Source organism: Molothrus ater, chromosome 1 (assembly GCF_012460135.2).
Source record: "Molothrus ater isolate BHLD 08-10-18 breed brown headed cowbird chromosome 1, BPBGC_Mater_1.1, whole genome shotgun sequence".
In the NCBI taxonomy this organism is placed as follows: Eukaryota; Metazoa; Chordata; class Aves; order Passeriformes; family Icteridae; genus Molothrus; species Molothrus ater.
The window spans coordinates 6,902,802-6,915,394 of NC_050478.2; positions in this window are offsets into that span (position 1 = coordinate 6,902,802).

The following is a 12,593-nucleotide window of genomic DNA, read 5'->3' on the forward strand; positions in this document are numbered from 1 at the left end:
GAGCCCGACCGGGGAGGGAGGAGGGAGGGAGGGAAGGGGGTCAGGAGGATGGGAGGAGGTGCCCGGGCGCTCCGAGAGCCCCGGCAGGGTCCCCAGGAGCTGCCAAACGAGCACCACGCAACTTTCCCGCAGTCCGGCCGCTCCCCGCGGCTGCCGCTCGCCCCGGGCCGCCCCGCCGGCCCCTCGGCGCGGGGAGAGCAGCTGGAGCCGTGCCTGCATTCCCGGAGCACGGAGGTGGGCGAAAAGGCTGCGTTTCACCTTGCCAAAAACGCCCCGAGGCGGCGCGGCTCCTCTCCCTCCCGACCTCCCAGGCTGTTTCCTCGCCTCCCTCCCCGCAGGGTTTCTCCCGGCCCTGCCCTAAGCCGGGGGTACTCCTGTGCCCCCCAGGCACCGCTTCCCAGCCGCACTCCCCAGCAAGGAGGGGGCCCCGGCAGGCTTCGTTCCCTCCGGGTAAAACCCCGGGCTGCCCTGCCTCTGCCGGGCTGACAGGGAACGCGTGCCAAGCCCGGGAGGGCCGCAGTCCACTCCTGAACGGAGATTTTTCCGCTCCCTCCCTCCCTCCCTCCCTCCAAAATGTCCTCAGCGCGCTTGCAGATTCAGCCGAGAGAAAGAAGCGGCTCAGCCCCCGCGGGCCAATGGATTTGGCGTCACCGGGTGCCAGAGAAGGAAAAGTTTCCAACATCCCTTCACCTGTGGCTGTGCTGCTGCCCAGAGCCTCCCCACAGCAGTGCCACCCTGCTGCCAGGCTGCACCAGGGCTGAGAGCCTGGGACTACAAGGACAGAGAGGTGTCTTTTCTTTAGGGCGGCAGGTGGTTTAAACAAGCATACATGCTGCATCAAATATGAGGGTTTGTTTCAGAAGTGCCTCTTCTTCCCTTGACAATCTCTGTCCCTGCTTCCCAGCAAGGAGGGGCCCCTGGCAGGCTTCATTCCCTCTGGGTAAAACCCCCGGCTGCCGTGCCTCTGCCATCCCCATGGCAGTGCCACCCTGCTGCCAGGCTGCCACCAAGGCTGAGAGCCTGGGACAGCAAGGACAGAGAGGTGTCTTTTCTTTAGGGCAGCAGGTGGTTTAAACAAGCATACGTGCTGCATCAAAATATGAGGGTTTGTTTCAGAAGTGCCTCTTCTTCCCTTGACAATCCCTTGCTGAGAGTCTGGGACAGCAAGGACAGAGAGGTGTCTTTTTTTTAGGACGGCAGGTGGTTTAAACAAGCATACATACTGCATCAAAATATGAGGGTTTGTTTCAGAAGTGCCTCTTCTTCCCTTGTCAATCTCTGCATCTTTTTACAGTGCCTGAATTTGAGGATAAGGCCAAGCCCGTTACAGGCACAGACCTTTGATCACAGTGCTTAAACTCAGATTTTTCAGGTTCAAAGATGTGCATGCATGCATTCACAAAGCCGACACTGTAATCACTCCCAACAAATCTTAGGGGAGTCTATAAAACAATGATTGAGGAGAGAAGGGAGAAAACTTTTCACCAGAAATCTTATCTTCTGAAAAATACAGGGTTGCAGAGGTTATCATCAAAAAATACAAGAATTCAGATTTATTTCCTGCCTTATGGAAGTTGAGTATTTCCAAAGCTTGGTCGGGTGTAAAGCCTGTAGCCACTTCTCTAAAACCATACAGAATTAAATAAAGATGTGACCCCTTTAATGAAATAGACAATTGTCCTATAGGTTCCTACAGAATGTCACAGAAGGAAACAGACCTGGAAATGAAACAGGGGTTAAGATCACTGACAGCAGCTCAGGAAGGGATGTGGATGGGTCTGGAACACCTGCTTTCTCCCAGTATTTATATAAACTCTGCCAACAAAGTGCTGTTGCCAAGGGATAAGGGAATGACTGGAATAAAGAAATTTAAAAATTACTAAGAAGCATGCCTATGAAAAAACTGTCACAAGATTTTTCTAGCTACTGTGGTGTTGAAGGTTAAAAAATCAGGGAAGAAAAGGTAGAATTTCTTTAAAAGGATTTGAGCAATTGGTATTTTAAGCACTCAGATCTTCTGGCCATTCTTCATTAAATTAAATAAATTAACTTAATTAATTAATTAATTCGAGTTGGAATAAAATCTACCATATAAATACTCCTTTCCCTTGTTTATGCAAAATTGTTTCCCACGATATTATAATTTATTTTCTACATTTAGTATTTTGAATCTAAATTAATTCTTCTTATTTTAGATTATTTGTATGAATAATTGTGGTTTTTGTAAAAGAAGTTTCAGAAAGTGACATAAAGGCAGCATGACCAAACTCCCAAACCTAAAAAAAATCCACAAATCAACCTCCCTCCACCAGGATATTGCCTTAAGCATGTTTATCACTTTCAGAATACCACAATAAGGAGATATCCTTATTTTTTTTTCCTTTGACCCTCTAAGATCTCAAATATGACCTTTTATTCTCCAGTCATATTTTTAAACTTTTCATTGCAGCTCTGAGGATTAGAGACATGTTAAAACAAACAAACAAACAAAAAAGAAAACAAACCATAAAAAATACAACAAACAGCAAAACAAAGCCTAAATCCTCCTACAGCTGCTATACTTCAGGAGCTTGACTCCTTGTAAAATCAAGTGTTAATAAGACCTGACTTATTTCAGACATTAGGGCACAATGTTTTTATACCACTTTGCTTTTTATCTTTCATGGATAAATGTAGCCAGCATTTGAACAAACAGCACTGTCAATACTTTTAATGAGATCTAAAGTTATTTTGATTGATTTGTCTACCAACAACCACGTTTTCAGATGCATGTAAGCATCAAAATTACTAATTTCACAGACAAATGGGTACTTAAACACTTTGGAGAATATCATAGAATCAGAGAGTGGTTTGGGTTGGAGGAGACCTAAAGATTATCTGGTTCCAACCCCATTCCCATGGGCAAGGGCACCTTCCACTAGACCAAGTTTCTCAGAGCTCCATCCAGCCTGGCTTTGAACACTTCCAGGGATGGGGTTTACATTTATCACCCAAATACTTCCAGGTTTCATAACCCCTCGGGGGGGCAAAGCAGAACAGCATTTCAAACACACCAGCCACACTTTGCCTCTCCCCAACACCACCGGAACGCTTCCCATTATAACTCAGCCCTACCTGCAACTCAGCAGAAGCAGCACATTTTGGGCTACACCCTGGCACAGGACTTACCCTACTTAATCCTTAAATACAGGTTGAGTCAATTTTTCCATAATAAATTTCCCTGAGTCCATTGCTATGTTTCTAAAATAGCCATAAAACTTTCCTTTGAGCCTTGGTTGTACCGATTGTAGTTGCTGGAAGGAAAATAATATGGCACCAGCAAGCTTTGGTGCTGAGGTTCCAAATGCAATTTGTAGAGATTTTCTAAAGGCTTTAAATTTCACTGAAAAAGCATATCTAAAAAAAGTGGTGAATGGGGAGAGCTATGTGAGTTGTTGGTGGGTTTCAAATCTTTATTAAAACCAGCATTTTTTGGTAATGCTTTATAATTTGTTGTTGGTAATACCATATATATTGCCTTGGAGAAAAAAAGCTATCTGTGAAAAAAAAAACCAAACTATTATTCTTTCTCTGCAGATGATATATTAATCAGACTGTGAGTATTCAATGTAGATTTTTCACACATGCAATCTGTAGGTATATTTTAGGCACAGACTCCTGCAGAAGTCTCATTTTGGGTGACTACATTTCCCACCATAAATAACGTGTATATTCCATACCAGGGTAAATATTGTAATTTCTCAGGTCAACCACATTATTTCTTAAGTATATATATATATACATATATTCTTATTTGGGACTTTCAAACCTTTTAAAAATGTTTCCAGGATTTAGAGACAAGTTTTTAAAAATCAAGACATTTTGAAGTCTGGAAGCCCAAGACCTTGTTTGGCTGTATCCCAGCATTAACTATGCTTAATTATAGCTATTTTTCTCTTTATTCTCTTCTTATATTAATATTTGTCCATGTTAGTTTCTGCACTTCCTCCTCTGCCTCTCCCTTTCTTTTCACATTTCACCTCTCATTCTCATCCTCCTGATGTTGTTCTCCATCTTTCTCTCTTCTCCAATTTGCCACTCACTTCTTTGAGCACGCTTGAGGTGGATTGCTTGGTTTCTGTTCAACACATTTATTAAATTGAATTCGACCCTGCTGCACAGGGCTCCTTAACTTAATTACCAGTACCATCTAATTAACCTGATGCAGAATTGGGATGCAGTAGTCCCTGCACAAGTCTTCTGTAGAGGCCAGAGAGGACACAGCCCTGACATCTGTCTGCCCACACCCACACTCACCTGCTGACACAGCACAGTGCAGGGTGCAAATTTCAAGTCAAGTAGAATATGGAATCAACATGAGGAAATTCCTGTAGACAGCTAAATTGCATTGCTTGCAGCAAAACTGCTATTAAAATTGCCTTCTGTGGGGAAATTTGCAGGAGAAATTGTAAATCTGCCAGGAAGGCATGAGTGGTTGAAGCAAGGTGAGGTAATGAGGTTAATGAGAGGAGCTTCTTGTCCCCAGAAGGTCTCCAGGAGCATAACAGTAGCAAAGAGTGGCAAATATTTATGCTGAAAGAAAGGTTGTGTGGACAGGTGGCTGTGCTTCCTCTCCAGGCTGTCAGGCACCTCCTGGCAGGGAAGTGGTCACTGCAGTGGATTCTCTTGTCACCCAAAGCCCTGCAGCACGGTCTGCCCTGCAGCTCCCTCCCCACTGCCACCAGAATCTGTACCCAGAATTTCTGCTGGGTGCTGGGCACTCCCCCAGGGCTGCTGCACTGCTCATCCACTGAGTCACTGGGATGTCTTCTCACCCTGACCACAGTGCAGAGGAGGGGAAGTGAGAGAGAAGCAGGTTCACAGGACCTTTCTAGGCTGTTTCTCTAATTTAACCTGACTGCTAATTTCTCTCAAACTGCCAAGAGAAGGGGCAGCTTTTTGAGTTTACTTCCTTTTCACTTGCAGACCTTGTCCATTTTGACAACTGATCCTGGGTATCAAAAAGTTTCAGAAGTCTTCATTCAGAATGAGCAGGCCCATGGAATGGGTTTATTTGGCACACAGAAGGCTGTGGCATGGGCACTGGAGCAAGGATTGGCAGGAGGCTCCCTGTTTGGCAGCTGTAGTGTCTCACTGGGTCCCATCTTCATGGCTCCAGAACCACAATCCCCACGAGGCTGCCCTCAGGCTGTAGAGCACTGACCCCACAGGAAATGCAGGCACAGGAAATCAGATGGTGCATGGTGCTGTGACATGAACCCCATTGTGTGGTGGCATGAGCACTGCTCTATAGACTGTGTCTACAGGTAAGTTCTGTTTCTCATTTGTATCACTACACTGTAAAATAAGAATAATATTCTCTGTCATCTCTGCTAGAAAGCATCTGGCAGACCTGACTAGGTACAAACATGGAAAACACATTTTCTTGTTTGAATCACAACAGCTTGATAAAAGACCTTGAGGCTGATTTTCAAAGTTCACACAACGTCTGTTGGTCCTGAGAGCCAGGAGAGCCTTCCAAAGATTGAAGTACCTTATGAGACATTATCTCTTTATATTAGTTTCTATATATAAACCAAATTTCCATTAACTGGAATGATGCTGTTCAGCCTCAAGCTTTCTTAGTACTTAAGAGTCATGAAGAAGAAATGACAAAGACTTTTTAAAGTAGCTAATTTCCTCCTTACTGATACAGGAAAATTTCTTTTGTGTTTTCTACTGATTGTGAGTCAGAATTTCTGGCTGTTAGCCAAACACAATACTTTGAACCTTTGATTTGCATATGTAGGCCTACAAGTTAGACAGATAACCTCAATCAAAATTTAATATAACAGATTATATGCAAAACCAGTGAGAAAGGATTCATTTCCCATATTGAGTGACTTTTGTCAGTTGTGCAAATTAACACAGAGAATTACAGATAGAATTCAAGAGGAGTCTGCTTTTCATTTTCTTTTCCAATAATATGCATAATGCAGTACATTAGCTAAAAGAACATTTAAAGGAGGCAGAGACATGGTTCTACCAGGTATGTGTGGGCATAAGAACAAAAAGTGTTTTCAGCAGCACAAATCTGAAAGTACTTCCATGTTCTTCCCAGTTCACTGGGAAGAATTCAGAGAGCTGAAGAATTACAAACACACTTTCTGTGAGCCTTCTGTGTGTGATAATATCAGAATTTATTCCTTGGCATGGAGTGTGCTTGGCTTCAGACAGGACAGTGGGCAGGAACAGCACTTTCCTTCTGGAGTGGAGGGGGTGAGACTGCCCCAAAACATCAGTCTGTCACTGCTTGGGGGTGCAGACACAAAAAGAGGTGAGGCTTCCAAAGCAATCATGAGCAGTCGATTCCAGGGTGGTCTGTAAGATCTCAAAGAAAATAAATTTTGCATATTTACCTTCAAATTTGTTATGCTGCAAGGTACTGGTGGCACAGTGTCCCAGAACACGCCTGTAGCAGTGTTCTCCACTTGACCTCCAGCCAAGGCCAGTGGCAAGATTCCCTTTAGGGAAGGAAAAATTGCAACAATTATAAAACAACCCAAACATGTTCTCTCATCTGGTAGTAACTAATAACAGGAGAGCCCCAGAAACTCCCATTATGTGTGAAGCATCAATGAGAAGGTGATAGTTTATGGATGACACAGAGGAATGAATAAAAACAGGAAGAAAGAGCAGAATGATATGAAACCTCCTCTGCACAATGGCTTCCAAAGGATCAGAATGCTCCAAAACTTTGCTTGGCTCCACACCTTGGTGTCCAGGATCTGTGGATATCACAATGTGTGCAACAAGATCCAAACATCTGAAAAGCATGAGAGGTGAATAGCAACTCCTCCTTGTTTTCATAAATAAATTGTACTTCTCTTGTACTAGGCCTGTTTGCAACAATGCCAACATCTTTTTTTGATCCCAGGTATCTACTCCATGTCATTGAGGTGCTGCAGGATTTGTTTTTCTGCTTCTCCATGTGTGATGGGCACAGGCAAGCATGATGAGCAGGTGTTCAGTGGGAATTCGTGCAGATCCAAGATGACATCTCCCCAGGACAAAAGGTGACACGTAGGAAAGGTGGCTCAGAACTGTCATCTGCACCAGCAAACCAGAGCAGCAGAGCACAGACCTGAGCAGTGTCCTGGAACTGTCCTGATTGTTAAACTGTTCACAGTCCCTGCAGCGCTTTGGCTCAGGCTCTCTGCAGCTCCCCAAGACCCTGCCAAGGCATGGCTCAGGAATTAACACCAGTCAGGGAGCATTGCCAGGAGGCAGCCTGGTCATGGCTGCTCTGTCTGAGAGGTAAGAGCTTTCCTAAAAGCCTTGCTGTACCATCTGAGATCTGCAGCTCTAACCTGTGCCAAGAGGATGGAAATGTTAGATCCTGGCTTTCCTGCATGCCTAGGCTCTCTGAAGACTAAACTACACTTGTTCCTCAGTCTTTTCAATGCCTGTCAGCCCACCACTTCCATAGGAGGAGGACAACACAGTTCCCACTGTACTGCTCCTGTTTGGGCAGAAAATGAGCTGTACAAGGAGGAATCTCAGATGTGCAATGATGAAGGTACCAAGGTCATGATTATTGGCAAATTATTCTGACATATGAATGGTGAGTGATATATCCAGTTAAAGACTGCAGATTGTGCATCACCATAGCATTGATGTAATTACAAACTAAGTATATGTATATAAGATAGCAAGGGCAGATTTAACAAATTTCATTCATTTCATTTTCTAACACTAACACTGTTAGAAAATGGTGAAAATGTCCATAATGAAATGTTTATAATACCATAATTTCATGTCAGGAAGAACTTCCATTTCAAAATATCTCAAAATCATTTAATTTTTATTGTTTTTCTTAAGAAGAGGGTCTAAAATCTTATCAGAAGAGCTTTAGAAGCAACAAATATCTAGAAATGACCCTAGAATATAGAAGTGGTTCCCACAATAAATCCAAAGAGTTCCCAAAAATAGCTAATGTAATTCAGTGTAGCTTCATTAAGATTATTATTTTATTCTCAACTAAAACTTTGATTATGTCTTACTATGCAAAGTACCTGGACTTTAGAGTCTTTAAATGAAAAATTACAAGGTAACACTAGAGAGATGTGCAAGCTCAGTAGATACATTGGAGGTAAAAGAAAAGGAATGGCTCAAGGAGAATTTCCAGATGTTGAAGACAGACAACAAAACAAACAAATAACATTATTGATTGATTGTGTTCTGTTACTGATGGAGAGGTTACAGTTGTAATATTCCTAGATAGGTATGAATTAACATATGAAGGCACAAGGTAGTTAACATGAATCCTCAAAGTTATGCTGGCCATGCATGTAGAGTATTTTCTACTGAACATCCTCCATAAAATAAAAAGAAAGTAGCTCTTACCTTTGTAATTAGTAACTGATAGATCCCCATTTTGGGCCAACTTAGTAACTTCCAGCAGAAAGCAGCCTCTCAGCTCTCTGGGTACTCAACTCTGCAGGGAGAGCACAGAGAACAGTTTGAATTTAGGTTATTTGAAGTCAAATTGACTTCCCTATACATGGTCTTTACTCCTTCTTCAACAGTCAGCTTAGAGAGCCAAACAAATACAAACAAGCAGCAGGAAAATCTCTTGTTTTAGTGAATGAGGACAGAGTCAGAAGCTCACACAAAGTGCTGGGGAAGTGAGCATCAATAGAGTGCAATTGCCTGCTGGAATAATGAAAATTGGGATACAAAGGTCTGCTTGGAAAGAACAGATGCCAAAATCATATCCACTTCTACAGTCCAAGGAAATCTGCCACAAAGTGTGGAAAAGTGCTACTGCTGGATGAATAAAATCAGGAATCATGTGCAGGAAGGGCACAAAACTTATGTACTGAAGGAGGGTGGAGAGCAAGGGGATAATTGAAAAAAATTTTTAAGTCCTATATCAGGTGAGATGCAATTGATTTCTGTTTCTGCAAGGATCTCTGCAAGCTTCACAGATGACAGGAAGGATATAATCTTGACTTCATGGTCTTTGAACTAAATACAAATTTATTTTATTTTCTGGTATACATAAAAATGTGGGTGGGAAATGTGGGAGGCTCTCTTAAGCTGAGTGAAGTATGTTCTTTATGCCCAGCATTACTGTGGTCCACACAAAATCCATTTCCCTGGGAGCTGACCATGAGCTGAGAGGTCCCAAGAGCCTCAGTGCTGCACTCCATGGGCCTTGGTAAGATGCTCTGGGACCACAACAGTTTGGGGGAAAGGAGGGAGAGAACAGTCATCCTCTTGTCAAATTTCCTCATGCCCATCCACACTGCTCCTGATGGCACAAGGCTGATCATGTGGAAGATATTTTTATTGTACAGTAGTAAGCTCTACTGAGCATTATTTTACTGTCTGAACTAATAAAATTATCAGTTATTCAGAATTATCAGAATGATGAATATCTGCACTGGTATTTAATATCTAGAAGATTAGAAAGACAAGCATTTTGTGTCTGGGAACTTCAAATCAGGACTGTAACACATTTGTATTTTGACTGCATATACTAGAAGAGTAATTAAATTATGTATAACTAATTAAGAATATAGGAGGACCACCCATATGTAAAACCCACCATAAACATATAATAATTTTATACTATAATAAATATACAGGATTGCTGATATGCAGACATAAACATATGTGGCATATATATCTCAAACCAGTCTCAAGCATTCCATATGAAATTTGCTGGAAGCAGGCCATTAATTACTAAAGCTGAGTCTAATCCTGTAATCTTATCATAACAGAAGTTTAGTTTTCATCAGGCCTTGAGGATCCATATTCAACAAATATTATTTCACTGCCAAAATAAAATACAAAATACTTGGTACAATGTGGTTGACTTAAGGAATAGTCAAATGCCATCTTGGGCTGTTAATACTCAGAATTTACTTTTTGGTGTTTGAAAAACATTTATACTATTCTTCAGCTCTGTGAGCTTGCTGTCATTCAACTCATCAGCAAGACTTCCACTCCTGGGAGTGGAAACTCAGTTTATTTTAAGGTTTTTGGAGATAAAGTAACAACTTTTGCCATTCATGTCTGCAGAATCTGACAGTAATCCCACAGCAAAAGGCTTAGTCCCACCAGAGCACTGATGTCCTATAAAATTAGGGCAAGTTCAGGAAAAATATTTTTAGTTCATTCTCCTCATTAACACTAAAAGTGAAACTGAGGGAATCCCAATACCCAAACAAGTACACATCAAAGGTCACACAAATATTTATCACCAAATCACACAAAAAATTACAGCTTCAATGGTAAAGTTGAGTGGATGATACAATCTTCTTATCCATAAAAAATTATGTCCCTCATTAATTCTTTTCACAGTAAAGCTGCTTCATTATTTATCCTCTGGGTAAGCAATTAGCAGCAACATCGCTCCTGGGTAGTTTGTGCTGAATTTCTCTTTAATATCTGCTATGAGAGACCACATATTTCAGGCTGCAAAAGCAAAATTAAAAGAAACTCCCAAAACTGAAGAGTTGCTCTAAGCAAATAAATAGCTCTTGGTATCAAAGGAGTGCTGGGCAGGAGGAAACATGTACTTTCTCCTTGAGGAAAGCTGGAGAGCACTGGAATTACAGATTTATAAGCTCTTTCAAAAAACATCAGCCTGACTCTGAGAGTGTTCTCTGCCAAATCAATTAAGCTAAAATTTAAAGCTGCTGTAAGAAAAAAAAAACAATTTAAAAAACCTGTAACAAAACCATTTAGAATTGGAAGAAGTTTCTTATGTATAAGAGCAAGTAAGTTCTGGAATAGATTTTCAAAGAGAAACAGGGGCAAAAAAGATAATGGCAATAAATTAATGAAAGGGATTATATTCAATATGATAACAGGGTTAATAACAGGTGATTGGAATATGTTCCCACACAGAATGTAAATGTTAATCTGAGAGTTAGGCCAAATGAGGTATGACTACCAAAAGATTAGTGTCCAATTCTCAGCTGGATACCAGGGCTGGCTCTACCCTGTCATTACATTGTTTAAATACAGCACTCAGTTAAACTCAGTCAGAGGAAGAAAAGCAACCCTTAAATCTTGGTGCTCTCAAACTACAAAGCTGGAATTGAAAGCACCACAGATTAGCTCAACTCTCATGGTCATTGTGAGTTATAAATTGAATTAAAGAATGTACTCATTTGGGTGAAAGACCATTATTACCCTACAACAGTGTGAACAGAAGTCAACTATTCAAATGCTCCAAGTCCTCTCATGTTTTCCAAGAATATATATCCTTGCCCATAAGGAAAGGTGAGTTTTCCCAAAAATTACTGAGAAAGGGCAAGAGTGACTCATTTTGACCTCAGTCCTGCAGACTGTGAGATAGTTCTGAACATTATGAGACTTCCAGAGGTTCTGGAAGTAAAGTGAAGCCAAAGAAGGTGTGGCACCACCATGAGCATAGAAACTCAAAATTATTCTCAAAATTATACCAATTAGACTGGAAAAGAGAAGACTTTGAGGTCACCTAATTGCAGCCATCCAGCACAAGAAGCATGGAGAGAGGTTATTTACAAGAGGAATACTTGATAGGACAAGGGGGAATGGCCTCAAACTGAAGAAAATTCTTTATTATGAGGGGAGTGAGGCACTGGAAGAGGATGCCCAGAGAAGTTTTGGATATCCCATCTCTGAAAGTGTTTAAGGCCAGCTTGGATGGAGCTCTGAGCAACCTGGTCTAATGGAAGGTGTCCTGCACATGGCAGAGGGGCTGGAACTTGGTGATTTTTAATGTCCCCTCCAACCCAGGTTATTCTATGCTAATGATTCTATAGTGAAAGTAGCTAAGGGAAAAAATAGTCCTGTGGTATAAAATCTGTGGAAGTGAAATACTGAAATATTTGCAGGGCACAGGGCAAACCTTGGAGGAAAAGGAGTACAAAAAACTGCAGACAAGTTGAGGAAGGCAAACAAGGGTGGAGGCCAAATCAGTTCTCAGCTGCCACTGGACATGGCAGTTCCAGGCCATGTCCCCTCTGCCACTACAGCTGACACAGGAATGCACTGTCCTCTTTGTCCCCCCAAGTGACCACAAGGGCTTTCTGCTCTGAGACAATGTCTCTGCTGAGCTCCAGTGTTCCAGTGGCTTGCAGACACATTCAGTAAAGGCTGGATGCCACATGGAGCCCTCAGAAACTTCCTGAAGTCAAGTGCTGAACTTGTCCCTTGTAACACAAAACCACAAACCTGTTGTTTCGTGTGCCTTTATCACATTAGATCTGGAGTTGTTGGGTTTTTTTAAGTCTTACAATGAGCCAAAGTAAACCTATTTTTCATGCATTACTATGAACCTATAAAATATGAATTTTCTCTTTTGTTAGAAGAGTTTTGCAGCCTTGGTGATATAAACTGATAATCATTGCTCAACATTCAAAATGTGCCCATTTAAACTTGGTGTGGGTGTTCTGCAGATTTTTTTTGTGTCCCTGTGAAGGGTTTGCATGCTTTCTGCAAAGAAAATAAATAGAACAAATAGTATGGCACCACAAGTTGGTCAATTATTAGCTTTTGCATACTCAAATCATGGCCTTTCTTTACAAGGACACATGTTAATATATAATAGAGGT